The sequence below is a fragment of the Maylandia zebra genome, linkage group LG14 (genome assembly GCF_041146795.1).
Source record: "Maylandia zebra isolate NMK-2024a linkage group LG14, Mzebra_GT3a, whole genome shotgun sequence".
In the NCBI taxonomy this organism is placed as follows: Eukaryota; Metazoa; Chordata; class Actinopteri; order Cichliformes; family Cichlidae; genus Maylandia; species Maylandia zebra.
In genome coordinates, this window is record NC_135180.1 from 25,411,192 (window position 1) to 25,426,595 (window position 15,404).

Consider the following 15,404-nt stretch of genomic DNA (forward strand, 5'->3'; position numbering starts at 1 on the left):
CCTCAGCTGTGCTGACAGTTGATATGAGGTGTTTATACCGGTGAGCTGTGTTTGGTTTTTGCACGTACATTGCCACTTTCTCTAACTCTCATCTGATATTGTTCCAGAAGTCTACTGTGTACTGTTATAATCTTTAACGTTTAACATACTATCTTAGGCCTGTGGAGTCTAAGATGTAGCTCCTGGGTTTTTTTGCAGTTTCTCTGAGCATTGGACGATCTGGCCTTGGGGAGATTGCTTGGTCGACTCTGGTGTTTTCTGCTAAATGAAAACATTGATTAAGGTTGGTTGAAGAATACAACATCTTTTGTATATGCATATACTATTAACTGTAAGGTGTGTGTGTGTGTGTGTGTGTGTGTGTGTATATATATATATATATATATATATATATATATATACACACACACACACACAATAGGGTGTTTGATCAAATATCCTGTGAACAGATCCACAAATCCAAACTAATTTCACCAATTGTAAAATTGACTGAATTTTCATTCAGGTATGTAAGATAGTTTCCAGGATCACTGCATTTTTTTAGACCACTCCCTGTTTGTCCAATTTAGATGGCTTAACAATTTTCAGGCTATGATGCCTCAAACTTGTGCAGAGAAACTCAACTCAACAAAATGTGATGAGACCAGGATCTCCAGCTACGGCCAAGACATTTCCAGTGTTTCCCAGCTGAAGAATATTCAAAGCCAGTCAAATAAAGAGCGAGATAGGGAGCATGATTTGCTCTTTTTTTTTTTTCTTTTCGAACAGAACTGCTCTTTCCTGCTAGCTCAGAGTGCACTGAAAACACAGGTTTTGCCACAGAAACAAAGTCTGGATCCTTTCCCAGATTTGCCTTGTGCAACTTAGTCCACATCTCAAAAATTTAAATCAAGTTGAAAAGTCATGTTTTGACATGCTGGAAGTGATTTAGTGTCCATTGCAGAGGCTCAACTGCTGCAGAAAATAATGGGACTTACAGCCATGCTGAAAATGGTGCAGACGCGCACCAGAAATATATTCCCAAATCTGTGATTTACCAAATTTAAATAAGATAAGGCTTTTCTTTTTCTTTTTTTTTGTAGTAAATATACTTAGGTGCATAAAATTTTGATAATAGATTAAACTTCAAGTAAATAATGTCAACCCTATGTTTTAAAATGTTATCACTGAAAATGGGAAATACTAAAAAATGTGCCCAGTTAAATTAACTTTGTATTTTGAATTTCACCTTGATTTTGCAGTAACTTTTTTTTTCTATTTTTACTGGAATCTATACTTAATAAAGGCAGTGTTGAAAAACAGAAAAAGCGCATGGTGAGCAGGCTGAAGGACAAGGACCCTCTCTTCTATTAAAGTGGGCTTTTAAAGGTTATTATAATAAGCAAGCAGGCTGAAAAAAATGCCTAAAATCAATACATAAATCAGCACATTCACTGCTTGTCAGTTTGTCAGTATCTTTTCAGAATGCTTTTCAAATTGTGCAGACAAAATTCAAATGAAACTGGAAGTGCATTTATTGTCCATTTGGTTCTCTGCTGTATGCACCTGTAAATGACTGAGATCTGAAATAATGTATGCAGATGTGTTAGGAATCTATATCTGCACGCAGTTTAAGTGTTGTCATATATCACAAATTAGGCAGACTTGTGAGCAGATTCTTCTTCTTCTTTTGTAGTTTTGTTTTTTTTTAACAAAGTAATAATACAGTGTAGTTAATAATTAATTATTCAAGCGCTTAAATGTAGGGATTATTTACAATAATACTTATAAAGGTGAAGCAGTGTGTGCTTGCTTTGAAACAATAATGTGTTGATTAACACTTACTTGTGATTTTTGTTGCACTACATAATGAACTACTGATCAGGGGATGTCAGTGGTAGTTAGATGGTGAAGCACATTATTTTATTACCCACCCTGAGACAAATGAAGTGTTTTTTTTAGGGAGATTGAATAGCATTAGGGGTGTCAGGTGCATAATAGCTCATTTCTACTTTGTGTGTGTGCCATTTCAACTCAAGCCAAGTTGACCATCAGAAATTCTTATCAGACCACAAACAATTCTGCACCTGTTTCCACGGAAACGGTGACAGGAGTTTAGCGATATGCAGGTTTGGTTCGGTGCTGTTTCCCTTATTTATCTCTCACATAAGCAAGGACATATGCACCAGTACTCAGTTTCCATCAGCACTAATTGACTGAGTTTGAATATAAATTTTTTACTTTCCCAAACAAGTTACAAAAGTGACTAATGGTGCACTCATAGAGGTTTAAGTGGAGGTCACATCCCCATCAGCCAAACAAAATGTGGTATACCTTTTAGTAATAACGGTTCCTTTTGTTGGCTGCGATGAGTGCGACAACATATGGCAGTGACAGTACCCACAGAAACAAATAACTGCCTAACACAAATGCTTGAAATTGAAATTAGGCTGAGGTAAGGTTAAAGAAGGCAACACCTTCCAAGTAAGGAAGACAATCCTTTTGCATTATTAAAAGTTTTTCAAAGCCATAAAGTTCAGTGCTACATTAAGCTGATTTGCATTTTTAAAAGCCGATGCCTTGTTGGGCTGGAATGATTTTAATGCACCTGGTAGAAATGAAAACAGTAAAAAACAACATGCTATTTATAAGCCACAGACCTCTGCGCAACCACACTGTGTGGTTTTTTTTTAATATTTTGACAAGGAAGCAACAGATAACTGGTTAAATGAGGGGGAAAATGTAACACATTCAGATGCTTTCATACTCATTATAAAATTGCATAATGAGAATGAAAATGATCCATGTTTCAGGGGAGATAAACACCAACAGGTAATTTTGTCTGAAAGATCGCTATCCATCACTATTGCCATGATAGTGAATGAAAAGACATTTTAGTAGGAGGAACTTCATCCTTCCAGTACACTTTTGGAGTTTTGGAGAGTCTTGACAAGAAGAACTGAGGCTATTATGAGATCCCAACACCTTTCAAGGATACTCTAATGGGGCTTTGCTTTTTGCTTCGCCACCTATTTTGAGATTTGTAAGTATATGCTCTTTCCCATATGTTCCTCTGAACAATGCCTTTGTTTGTTTAGGGGGATCACTGTGAAATGTCACAACCACTAAATTCATGAATCATTCAATGAATCCTGACTGGAATCATTTAAATGACAAGTTCAAAATGTTTTATTAAACAATGACTAAATTACAGGGATCATGGATCATAATGGATATTGTGGTCTCTGTATGTGTTTTTGTTACTTTTCTGTATTAAAGCTATAGATAATAAAGTGTGTGGCTGTATTAGCTAATAAACAATATGAATATGTGTGTTACAGAGTAAATATTAATGGAATATATAACCAGTTTCCTATGTTTTGTGTCATTTATTGACTTAATTTCCAACCTAAGAGCTGCTGTAAGATTTCTAATGCAGGCTGTCACTGGAAAAAAGAAATATGGGCTAGTAATTAATTAATGTCTATTTTTCTTACTTGCCATTACTTTGTATGTGGAAGCAATACCAAATAACTCATCAAATCAGAATGTGTAAGCCATTCTGATTACCCATATTTGGGTAACAGGACCATAATTTGTTCAGAAGCTCAGTCTGAAGGGTCCTGAGACTATATGAAAACGTAAAAGTAGGAAAAAAATCCAGAAGTAGACCTGGCTTTTTCTAAGGGGCCGGTTTGGGTTTCAGTGTGATTGTTCTCATGTTGTATTCCTACTGAAATATTATTTCAAACTCTGTTTCCTGGACTGCACTTTACTGTGGCTAGAAAAACAGATCTTCTACTAAAAAGTCCACTTTGCTCAAAAAGATAAACTTTAGAACATACTTTTGCGTATGTTTGGTGGTTCTTGGTGTCCGGGGCTGGGCGCTCACGTATGTACCAGCTCACTCCCGGTGGCTACTTGGCGGGGCCTGGCGCCTGTTGCTCGGTCAGGCCTCTTCCGGGGCGTGGGGTGCCCTCGGGCCTCCGGCCTCTGGGCCTACGGCTCGGTTCACTCTGGCACAGCTGGCTGCCGGCAGAGCTGGCGGGCACGCCGGTGCAGCCCCCTCTAGCTTCTGCTCGGTGGCTACTGGGTGACCCCTCGTCTGGGGATCCTCAGCCCTTCCCATGAGGGTGGCACGGATGCCCCTTTAGTGGTCCTCCTTGGGCTCTCGCACTCTGGGGCCTCTGGATGTCTGGGGCCTGGATCTCCTCCATGCCTGCTTCATGCCCTGGGGGACAGGGCTATGGCTCTCTACATCCTCTTGCAGATCATTACATGTGGAAACCATTTGAATACAAGCGCGCTGATCCACACAGGTGTGCACACGGGCGTTCACTGCTCGTAGACTTAAATTACACCTTTCTTGGCTGCTACTTCAAAGCACATTGTGCGCTGTCTGTCCTGCGTGCTGCACAACAACATTGAATATTTAGTATTTACTGCTGTTTACACTTAGCTAGATTAATGCGATGGTGTTGTGTTTAGTATGTTGCTTTGTTTTTTTTTTGCTTGTTTTCTCTTCGTTCTCTCTCAACAGGTGATCCAGGAGATTGTTTTCCCCTTTCTCACTGTCCCTCTCCCCTTCTGTTTTTCTTTTCCTTCCTCTTTCTTTCTCCCTTTCCTATCCCTCACTCATGTCTGTCCCGTCTGTAACAACTGAAAATAAAATAAAATAAATAATAAAAACAAGGGTCGATCAAATGGACCAATACGGCAATGCCGTGATGATCCATTTGGCAAAATAAATCCATTGGGTATCCTTGTTGGTCTTCAGACAACAATTCTGACGGCTAAAGAACCAAATGGGACAGACAGAAAAAAAAACAAAAAAAAAAAACATACTTTTGCACATAACAAGGATTGCATTGTTTTTACCCAATTACCAACATGGCAAACACACCTGGAACGTCACTTAATGGCCAAAATGAACAGACATGAACAGGTCACGTCAAGATTCTAATTTGGCCACCAGATGGACCTATTGCACTGTGTAATGGCTCAGCTGTGTCAGAGTCAAACATAACCAATAGTGGATCACTCAGGAGGAACCAGGCTTCCAAAGCTTTGCCTAAAGCCAGTGTAAGATGAATACAACCAGAGACAGATAACACTGTATCTGTCTTCTACACTCACAATTCCTTTCTTGCAGATTTGTCACCCTGCAGGGGGTGACAAATCTGAGGGGGGACTCTGGCGCCACTCAGGTGGGCCAGTGCTGTAGTTCTGCAGAGACAGAACTCATCAAGGCAGCTGATTGTGGAGAAATGTGTCAAATTAGCTTTTTGCTTCTTTGACCATCTCTCTCCATGATCTCTATACTCCATCTCAACAACCTGCAGCACACTAATCAGCATAACGAATTCATCCAGCATGCCTGGCTTAATGGAATCAGTTACTAAAACAACAACAAGAGAAAACCCAGCTTGTGTCTGAGATAACGGGGGAGTAATACGTCTGATCATTTATGCAAATCAACTGATGATGATAAACTATTATTTGTTTTATTTCTTATTATACAAAAGAGATGGAAGGGAGAGAAGATAAAAGGAGCTCATATAAAGGAGGTGATGTGACAAGCCCATCTGTCTTCATATGCATGTTTTCATATGTGTGCCCAAGCACTGAGCCTCGCTTCCTTTCCCTATCCATGTGTGTAGTGTGTGTGTATGTACTTCAACATTAATGAGCAGACCAAAGATTTTCATTAAGGCCCCATTAGTACCTCTTTTTCCCTATGGGCTTCTTTGCTCTCATTCATTCTTCTGATGCAATAACCAGAGAGAGAGAGACAGAGAGTGGAAAGAGACATGCCTCACTGTCACAGGAGTTCAGTAAACTGCAATATATCTGGCACCGTTTTAGAATACCCCAGCTTGTTTGAACTCCTTTTCATTTTAGAAAAAGAAACATCAGCTGTTGAGTGATGACAAGTAAATGATGAAATATGATTGGTTATTAAATAAACATTTTGGCACTAATCATTTCAACTTGAGAGGCAGATGCTTCAATTATAGAAAACAAACAGATCATAAGGGACTGAGCTCAAATCCGAAAGGTTTCCTTGACTGACATCTATGCACTAGCTTGGCTATCATCCCCGTGCTGCTGACAAGCATGGCTGGGCAAACTTTTAAAAACCTTTCAAGCAGCCACGCTATCAAACTGGAGCGCACTTCAAAACACTGTGGACGGGTAGCGACTCCCCAACAAGTTAACTGGCAGCAGATCTTATCTTGGGAAGTGTGTTTTCAATCTTGGTGTTTCCAATCCAGTGCTCATCTCAGACAGAGATGAACAGTTTGAAAAATTTGGCTGGAGTAGAATAAAAAAAAGCCTTTCTCTTGAACATCACTAAAAATAACAAATATGCTTCACCACAGGGGGTTACAGCTAGGAATAAAACATTGCTGTGCTTTCATTACAGAACATTAGAGGGCAGTGGGTTTGCATAAAGTGCCAAAGCCGATTTCAGATCAACCAGAAACTTGTGAAACAGCAGACACAACACTCAGTGGCTGGTGTTAACTAGTCTCTCTTTGTAGCCCGCTGTGTACTTCACCTTCATGCTTACTTGACCTTAGCTGTTGCATAATTTTCACTGCCAATCAGTATGCTCACATTTTGCCAAAGAAGATGGAAAACTCAAACAGGAGTAGCCCCCTGAAAAGTCCAAGAGGAGAGATAGATGCTTTTTCTGTGTCTCTGCTGACTCTTCAAAGTGAAGTAAAACATTTCCTGTCAGAGGATTTCAGACAGAGGGGAAAACAAGCGAGGGTGAGGAAACAAAGTAAACCCAAATAGAAGCGTAGGAATTTCGGTGGTGGTCGACAGATCATGTTAGAGTGTTAAGACAAATATTGCTTGAAAACATACAATGTCCGCTCACAGAAAATGGCACACTGTAAGAGGTGACAGCATGCAGCAATGCTGCTACTCACGAGGAAGCTTGGCACATAGTAGAGTGGTTAGTCACACAGCTCCAACCCAGATACCACACAATTAACTCTACGATTCCTGCTGATTCCCAATGAATGAAAAAAACTGTTTTGGAACTGGTCTAGACATGTCTTACATTTTGATCAGGAGGTGTATTCAGTGAAATCTCTTTTCAGTGTCTGGATTAGGATAAATCCCACTGTACCTGCATTGTTATGTCCCCACATTTTGTCAAGTCTTGATTCCTGCTGGAACATGTGGTGTGATGACAGAATGAATATAAAAGGCACAAAAGAATATAATCTGTGTGGAAATCAAGTCATTGCTACCCTAAAGATAACATCCTATACATGGAGTGATATTGGATTTAGTGAAGTGTGCGATGTGAATGGATATCACACTTGTACTTGAAGCTTTTTGAAAAATCAGTAATCCGTGAGAGCAGAAGACAGAAGTATAGATACTGTTCCGTTATGGCTCAGTCAAGGGATTATTGCATAAAAGCACGCCTTTGTCCCATTTTAGGAGTAGACTGACTAAGAGCCTTCTCAGAAGAAAGAACCATAATTACTTATGACAGCATTATTGACTTGGAAAAACACTGGTAATGAAATGAGTCAGGATGTAACAGGAACTTTCACAGTGCCTGTATGTTAAATAAGTGCTTTGTGTTTGTTTTGTTTTTGTTTTGTTTTTTCTTACAATTTTTGACTTGACTTGAACTCCTTATAAAGTCTTTCCAAACTCTTTCAAAATTAACGCTTCAATTTTTGTATTTTCCCTGGAGCCGATCTCAGTGCAAACCATTCTGTTTGTAATTTAAGCGGCAATCTCAAAGATTTCAGTCCTGGTTGATTTGGTGACACCCGTAGTTACTAGTGGTAACTCCAAATGCACTTTAATACTGCGTGTGACAGAGTGCTGGGACCAGAAAAGCAAACTATTGTTGTTTTGATAAAGAAGTCAGGCAATAAATCGAGCTTTCTCCATCATTCTGTGAGCAAGTCTGATCTGATTTAATGCTGCACATGGTTTGAGTCTGCAAACAGCAGAGCACAGTGAAAGGACACAGTAGTTACCTTGCTGAGAAGTTGGTGGTGCGCAGCCTGTCACCTATAGTCCATTGTGGCTGCTCCTTCTTGTGCTATTAATCTGTGCAGTATTCTAAACTGAAAATGAATGATGTCCTTTTTGTATATACATTTAGCACTGACCAATAAAGGTAAGTCCTAAAAAGACTAATAAAATATTGCATTTCATGTGACTGTGTGTTACTGCTTCATAATAAAATACAACTTGTAATTTGCCAGTTAAATGTTTCACTGTGAAGTTGCAGCAGGAGGAAATATTGATCCCTCCATTTTCTAAAGCGGTTGAGGATTGAAGGAGGTTCGTGGGGGGATAGGTCACCAGCCTATGGCAGGGCTAACACACAGAGACAACCATTCAAACTCACACTTACGGTCCATTTAGAATCACCAATTTTTTGCCTGTCCCGTTTGGATCTTTAGCCATCAGAATTGTTGTCTGAAGGCCAAGAAAGATGCCAAGCGGAATTACTTTACCAAGTGGATCATCATGGCCTTGCCATATTGGTTAATTTGACTGACCTTTATTATAATTATGTGTTTATTTTATTAGATTTTCGGTTGTTACAGACGGGACAGACAATGAAAGAGGGGGAGAGAAAGAAAAATAGAGGGGAGAAGAGATGGTGAGAAAGGGGGGAAGAAAAAAAAGAAAAACAAACAAAACACCTGGATCACCTGTATGAAGATAAAAAAAAACAGAAGAGAAAACAAACAAAAAAGAGCAACATAATAAATAAAACACCATCACAATACACTAGCTAACAGTAGATAACAGTAGATACTAAATATTACATGTTATTGTGCAGCACGCAAGATCGACAGCGCACAATGTGCTTTGAGGTTCCTTGGCTGCAATGTGCAGCCAACGAAGGTGTAGTTTGTGTCTGTGAACACCTGTGTGCACACCTGTGTGGATCAGCACGCTTGTATTCAAAAGGTTTCTCCATGTAACGATCTGCTAGGGAGTGTGGAGAGCCATAGCCCCGTCCCCCAGGGCATGAAGCAGGTATGGAGGAGATCCAGGCCCCAGACATTCAGAGATCCCAGAGTACGAGGACCCGAGGAGGACCACTAAAGGGGCAACCGTGCCACCCTCCTGGGAAGAGCTGAGGAGAGCCCCAAACGAGAGGTCACCCAGCAGCTACGGAGCAGAAGCCAGAGGGGATTGCAGTGACGTGCCCGTGGGCTCTGCCAGCAGCCAGCTGTGCCAGAGAGGACCGGGCCTCAGGCCCAGAGGCCAGAGGCCTGAGGGCACCCCACCCCCCGGAAGGGGCCCAGCCGGGCCACAGGCGCCAGGCCCTGCCAATCGGCCACCAGGAGTGAGCCGGTACATACGTGAGCGCCAAGCCCCAGACACCAAGAACCACCAACACACCAACGTCTGAGGGCATCAGCCACCAGCAGGGAGTGTGGTGTAGACATGTAGAATCACCAATTAACCTAACCAGTTTTTAGACTGTGGGAAGGAACTGGAGTATCTTTAGAGAACCCACACAGACATGGGGAAAACATGCAAACTCCACACAGAAAAGCCCCAGTCTGGTTTTGATCTCGCTGTGACTCAGTGGTGCTAACTACCTCGCAGCTGGGCCTCAAAACACAATTTACATTTTGCAGTAATATAACAGCAATTATCCTGTTTATATCTGAAGACAACCAATTTATAGTACTTCATGTATAACTATCATCTGAAAAAAAAGTATAACTATCATCTTACTTAACAGACCTTTATTTTAATACAAATCTTCAAGATTGCCAGTTAAGATCATTTAATTCAGAACTGCTCCTTGGTATTTCTTTTACTAATTGTAGTTAATTCTTTGAGACAAGCTGTTCAGGTCCAAGTCACTCATGCTTGTGGACCAACCTCTGTCAGATCATTTGTGTAGTAAGACAAATTGTTCAGTGGTGGACACAGTGAAAGGGTTTATCACTTCTGAAAGCTTGGAACAGAGGTGCCAGAGGGTGGAACACACTCAGGAGCAGGCATGCTAAATGGCCATGACTGATGAGCACTATTAGATAATTCTTCTGGGTCATGCATAACCAATTCAGACCAACTCAGGAAAATACACTCATGAGCAACACACAGAGATGCATTTATATATTTATATGCATTTAACCAAAAAATAGTGCCAATTAATGATATGCATATTTGTTTCTTTGATGCATCTTATAGAAAATAATTACAAACAAGAGTCAAAAATATGGCTGGATAAGCCCGTATTTGAAGCCAATTAGTCATAAAAACTGGATACCTCTTCATAGCAGAGTGGCTTTATCCCTTGCACACTGGAATTCAAAGAGAAACACATACTGTACTGAACCAGTAGACCTCAGTCTGGGAAGTGATCACACTAAGTCTGAGATCAAAGCTGTGTAGCAGCAATCAACTTGACCTCTTCAACCTCCAGCTGTCAGCAAGTGAGAGCTTTTGGAGGGACAACTTTCTGTGTGTAGGTGTGTGTGTCTTTGTGTGTATGTGTGTGTATGTGTGTGTGTGTGTGTGTGTGTGTGTGTGTGTGTGTGTGTGTGTGCATAGCTGTTAATATATGAGAGTGAAAAATTGAGTAAACAAGGACATGTGGGGCTGATGTGAAACACCTGCCCAGCCACAGTTCTGGACCTGAGATTCTAAGAGAAGTTACTGGCCTACTGGAAAAGCAGGTGAAGAAAAGTAACAGCAGCATCAGTTTAGAACTGCTGGTTGACATGTATTGAACTGGTGTGACATAACAGCTCCCCTTTGGAGAGTCTGTAGCTTGTTAAATGTGAAGTATTGAGTCTGTCACTGAGCTACAAGCCAAGTCCAAGTGGTGCTTCTAGGCAGGAAAAGGACATTTATAGCCAAATTATGAAGATTTTCTTATGACATTATGATGGGGTAAGTATATATGTCCTTCTCCCTCTGGGCTGGAGTGAGGGAGGTTCTGAACAGTAGAAGCATGTGGCCTGTTTTTGGGGGCCCCAATGAAGGAAATTCAAGAAAGAGGTAAAACACATATATTATCAAGTCATAAAATTCAGATTGATGCAACTCGGCACAAAAAACACAGTTTTCATTAATTTAAATGATAAGAGTTTATCACCTCAGCAGTAGAGTCAGTACAGCAAACTGGAAATACAGAACACTCTGGTGGGACTCCTGTCCTTCCTCCTGTACTTCTCCTGCACCACCTACCTGTGACTACACTTGTTACAAGTTGTTGTTGCTACTACTACTACTATTTTGGTGCATTTGTTTTTTTGTTTTCTTACTGACTACTTCCACACTAAACTAAACTAAACTAAACTAAACTAAACTAAACTAAACTAAACTAAACTAAACTAAACTAAACTAAACTAAACAGATAATAAATCTCAGCACAGCTTAACAAATGCACACAGCTTTAAAGGCTCACTTTCTTCCACTCTTTTAATTATGGAAAGAAATTTGCACCAAAAGGGTTGCAAATGTGTACATAATAAGAAGTAATCTGACCACACATTAAAACAATTTTACAAATGCGTATGCCCAAACCTGAAAAAATACTGATCATTTTTGCACAATTTATTAAGTCAAGCTTTGTGAATCAAATAGTTTTGTCTTAAGTTTGCCAGTGAACATCTAAATTATTCAGATAAGGCTTGGAAGAAAGTGCTGTGGTCAAATGAAACCCAAATCGAGTCCTTTGGCATCAACTTGACTCACCGTGTTTGGAGGAAAACAAATGCAGAGTTTGACCCAAATAACACCATCCCCACAGTTATATATATATATATATATATATATATATATATATATATATATATATATATATATATATATATATATATATAACACCCAGCACGCCCCTGCGGGCGGTTTTATCCTTCAAGCTCGGGTCCTCTACCAGAGGCCTGGGAGCTTGAGGGTCCTGCGCAGTATCTTAGCTGTTCCCAGGACTGCGCTCTTCTGGACAGAGATCTCCGATGTTATTCCCGGGATCTGCTGGAGCCACTCACCTAGCTTGGGAGTCACCGCACCTAGTGCTCCGATTACCACGGGGACCACCATTACCTTCACCCTCCACATCCTCTCGAGCTCTTCTCTGAGCCCTTGGTATTTCTCCAGCTTCTCATGTTCCTTCTTCCTGATATTGCTGTCATTCGGAACCGCTACATCGATCACTACGGCCGTCTTCTTCTGTTTGTCTACCACCACTATGTCCGGTTGGTTAGCCATATATATATATATATCCATCCATCCATCCATTCGCTTATCCTTTTCAGGGTCACGGGGGGCGCTGGAGCCTATCCCAGCTGTCATAGGGCGAGAGGCGGGGTACGCTCTGGACAGGTCGCCAGTCTGTCACAGAGCCAACACACAGGGACAGACAACCATTCGCATTCACATTCATTCACACATTCACACATTCACACCTAGTGGCAATTTGGATTATCCAATTAACCTATCCCCACAAGCTGCATGTCTTTGGATATATATATATATATATATATATATATATATATATATATATATATATATATATATATATATATATATATATATTGCTAAGGGTACAGGGTGACTTTGCCACATTAACTGTGGCAAAGTCACAAAGTCTTCCAGCATGACATGGTTTCAAAACATACTGCCCAGGCAATAAAGAAGTGGCTTAAGAAGAAACACTTTAAAGTCATGGAGTGGCCTAGCCAGTCTCAAGACCTCAATCACACTAACAAATCATGTTTTTTGGGAGATCAAATACTTATTTCATTAGATAACATGCAAATCAATTTCTAATGTTTATGTAATGTGTTTTTTTCTATATATTTTGATGATTTTCTGTCTCTTTCCACTAAAATGATGCTACCATGAAAAATTAGAGACTGTTCATTTCTTTGTAAGTGAGAAAACCTAAAAAGGCAGCAGGGGATCAAATAATTATTTCCTCTGCTGTATGACTTTAGTTTGAAGTTACAGTATACATGTGAGTTGTTAGTGAAGAGTTACCTATTCATCTACTAAGCAGAAAAAAGGAACACACTACCTTCTGAGACACACATTTGTCTTTTTAGCTGCTAACACTCCATTATAGTGGCTTAACTTTTAAGTTTGATGTTTGGTGCTAGGGGCAGCAGCGTCTCCTCACATTAAAAATGGGTTCAGGGACTCAACCTGCTGCTTGGTAATGCTTAAAAGCACAATATTAATAGTAAACCAAAATACTAATGACTTCAGAGCTGACACATTAAACTGAGGGATCGTAAAACATGTGTGCTAATTCTCCTCACTTTTAGTACTATAGGTAACCTTGTTCACATAACTGTTCATATATTTATAACCAGCATGGTCGGTTGCAAGTGCTGGCATGCATCAGAAAAAGTATCAGGTAGTAAAGAACAAAATGTCTCTAGAAAAGAACATACTGAGCTTAAACTAGCACTGCATTTATATAATGTCATATTTATCAAAATATATATTTTTTTACTTTGAGGAAAAAAAGAGAGTTTATCTGATTGGGAAGGAAGTTTTTTGAATCGGTTTGCATTCCTTTCCACGTCAGGAATTCTTAGAGCAGCTCACAACTGCAAAGCAAGAATGGACAAGTGAAGAGGGTAAAGAAGCTGTCTTTTGAATTTTCACAGCGTTTATGATGACTATCGATAATCATAAAAAACAGTGACGCAGACGAACGCACTCACAGTTTGCCTGCAGGCCTTTTTGTCAGACATGATCTCTAAGGTGTGGTTACCAGTTTTAAAAGGGTGAGGTTTAACCCAAACCGTGATCTTTATCTAAATCTGATCACACTGCAGCTGAGAACTGGAAATAGGATAAGGGAAAAGAACGCTTTTATGCCTGACAGCCTTGCTAGCGGAAAGCCCTGAAGGCAAACTTCTTTCAGGAAGACGCAGGAAAGAAAGAGGAATAGATATTTGCCCCACTTTTGCAATTCAAACAGAGCAAGTGAAATTATCAGCACAAACAATCTCTGCACAAATAATGAATATAATAAAGAACACTGTATATTAATGGGTGTGGGTGTGAAGTTGTATTATTGATAACAAAAAGTTATCACAGTAAGCACATGGCAGAGATTATGTTTTTTATTAGTGGTTGGACTTGGCCACATGGTAGTTATGCATATGATTCAAAGCAAGGGAATAAATGTAAGTCACTAACAAATACATGATATACATGCTAATGGAAGGCATTTGCTCAAGTGGAACAGCTTTCATAATATTCCTGCACTCTATGTATACATCTACCTAATACTACATATAGTATTTCCCAGTGATTCCAGTAAATCACTGAAGAGTTAGTGTCGTGGAACTGTAAAATAACAACAAATGAATTTTGTTAGTGTAGTGCAGAGTATATCCAATTCCTTGTGACAATAATTCATAAAAAATAAGAACTAAACAGTCTGAGCCTGTGTGGAAATACTGAGTAATCTGGTACTTTTAACCATTTTCCTGTGTTTTCTATGTTTTGCACTTCTGTATTCCTCTGCAAGCAGCCTCATGACTGTCACAAAGCTTCGGCTGAAAGTCCATCTCTATGAGTGACAAGGTTATTAATGTTTGTGCAGTAAATGTGAGTCATTAATCTTGTGGCTGTGTTTCTGTGGATCTGTACTTCGGGTGTAGATTATGTGTGCATGTTTATGTGTACTGACAGCACATTTTGAGCTGAATTGGATGGCTCGTCCGTTGCTGATAGTAGAGGTGCTCCCGTGACAGTTTCTGAAAGGAGCTGCTGATAGTACAACCCATCTGAGCGACCTTGATACAAACCGAAAACCCTTCGTACCTTGGCTCCTCTGGCGACAAACGCCTAACACTTAGACATCAGTTACATTAATTACGAACAAAGCATATATTTTTAAAATTGTGACAAAGTGCCTGTCCTGTGTGATTCAAGCATCCATCTATTTGTTTTCTTCAGCTTATTCACAAGCATATGCCTACCAAATGCAGAAGTGGTTATTAGTCACGGTTTTTGCTTCCAGTTGTCTGGAAATCAATTACATCCACAAAATTGTCACACAAAACTCAGCTGATGAATCATCTAATGAAAATGTGGAAGTTTTTATTTTTATTCTAAGAAATAAATGGTACTAAATTGAATTAAAATGACAGAAAGGCAGCATTTCTTTTTATTCAACCCATGCGATGTCCACGAGGGTAATTGATGCATATTTGTATCTGTGTAATGCCATTTAGAACTGAGATGGTAAACATGGAATTGAGCTTGGATGAAAATCATTTTAGATTAGTGTGGGACCCCGTTGAGCTTGAAAAATACAGCCTACCTAAAAAAGACCCAAAGACCTAAAAAGAATGAAAAGAGTGTGTGTCTGTATGTTTGTGTCTGTTTTTCCACACATCGACCTATTTTTTACAACAAAAGACTTTTTAATACCTGTG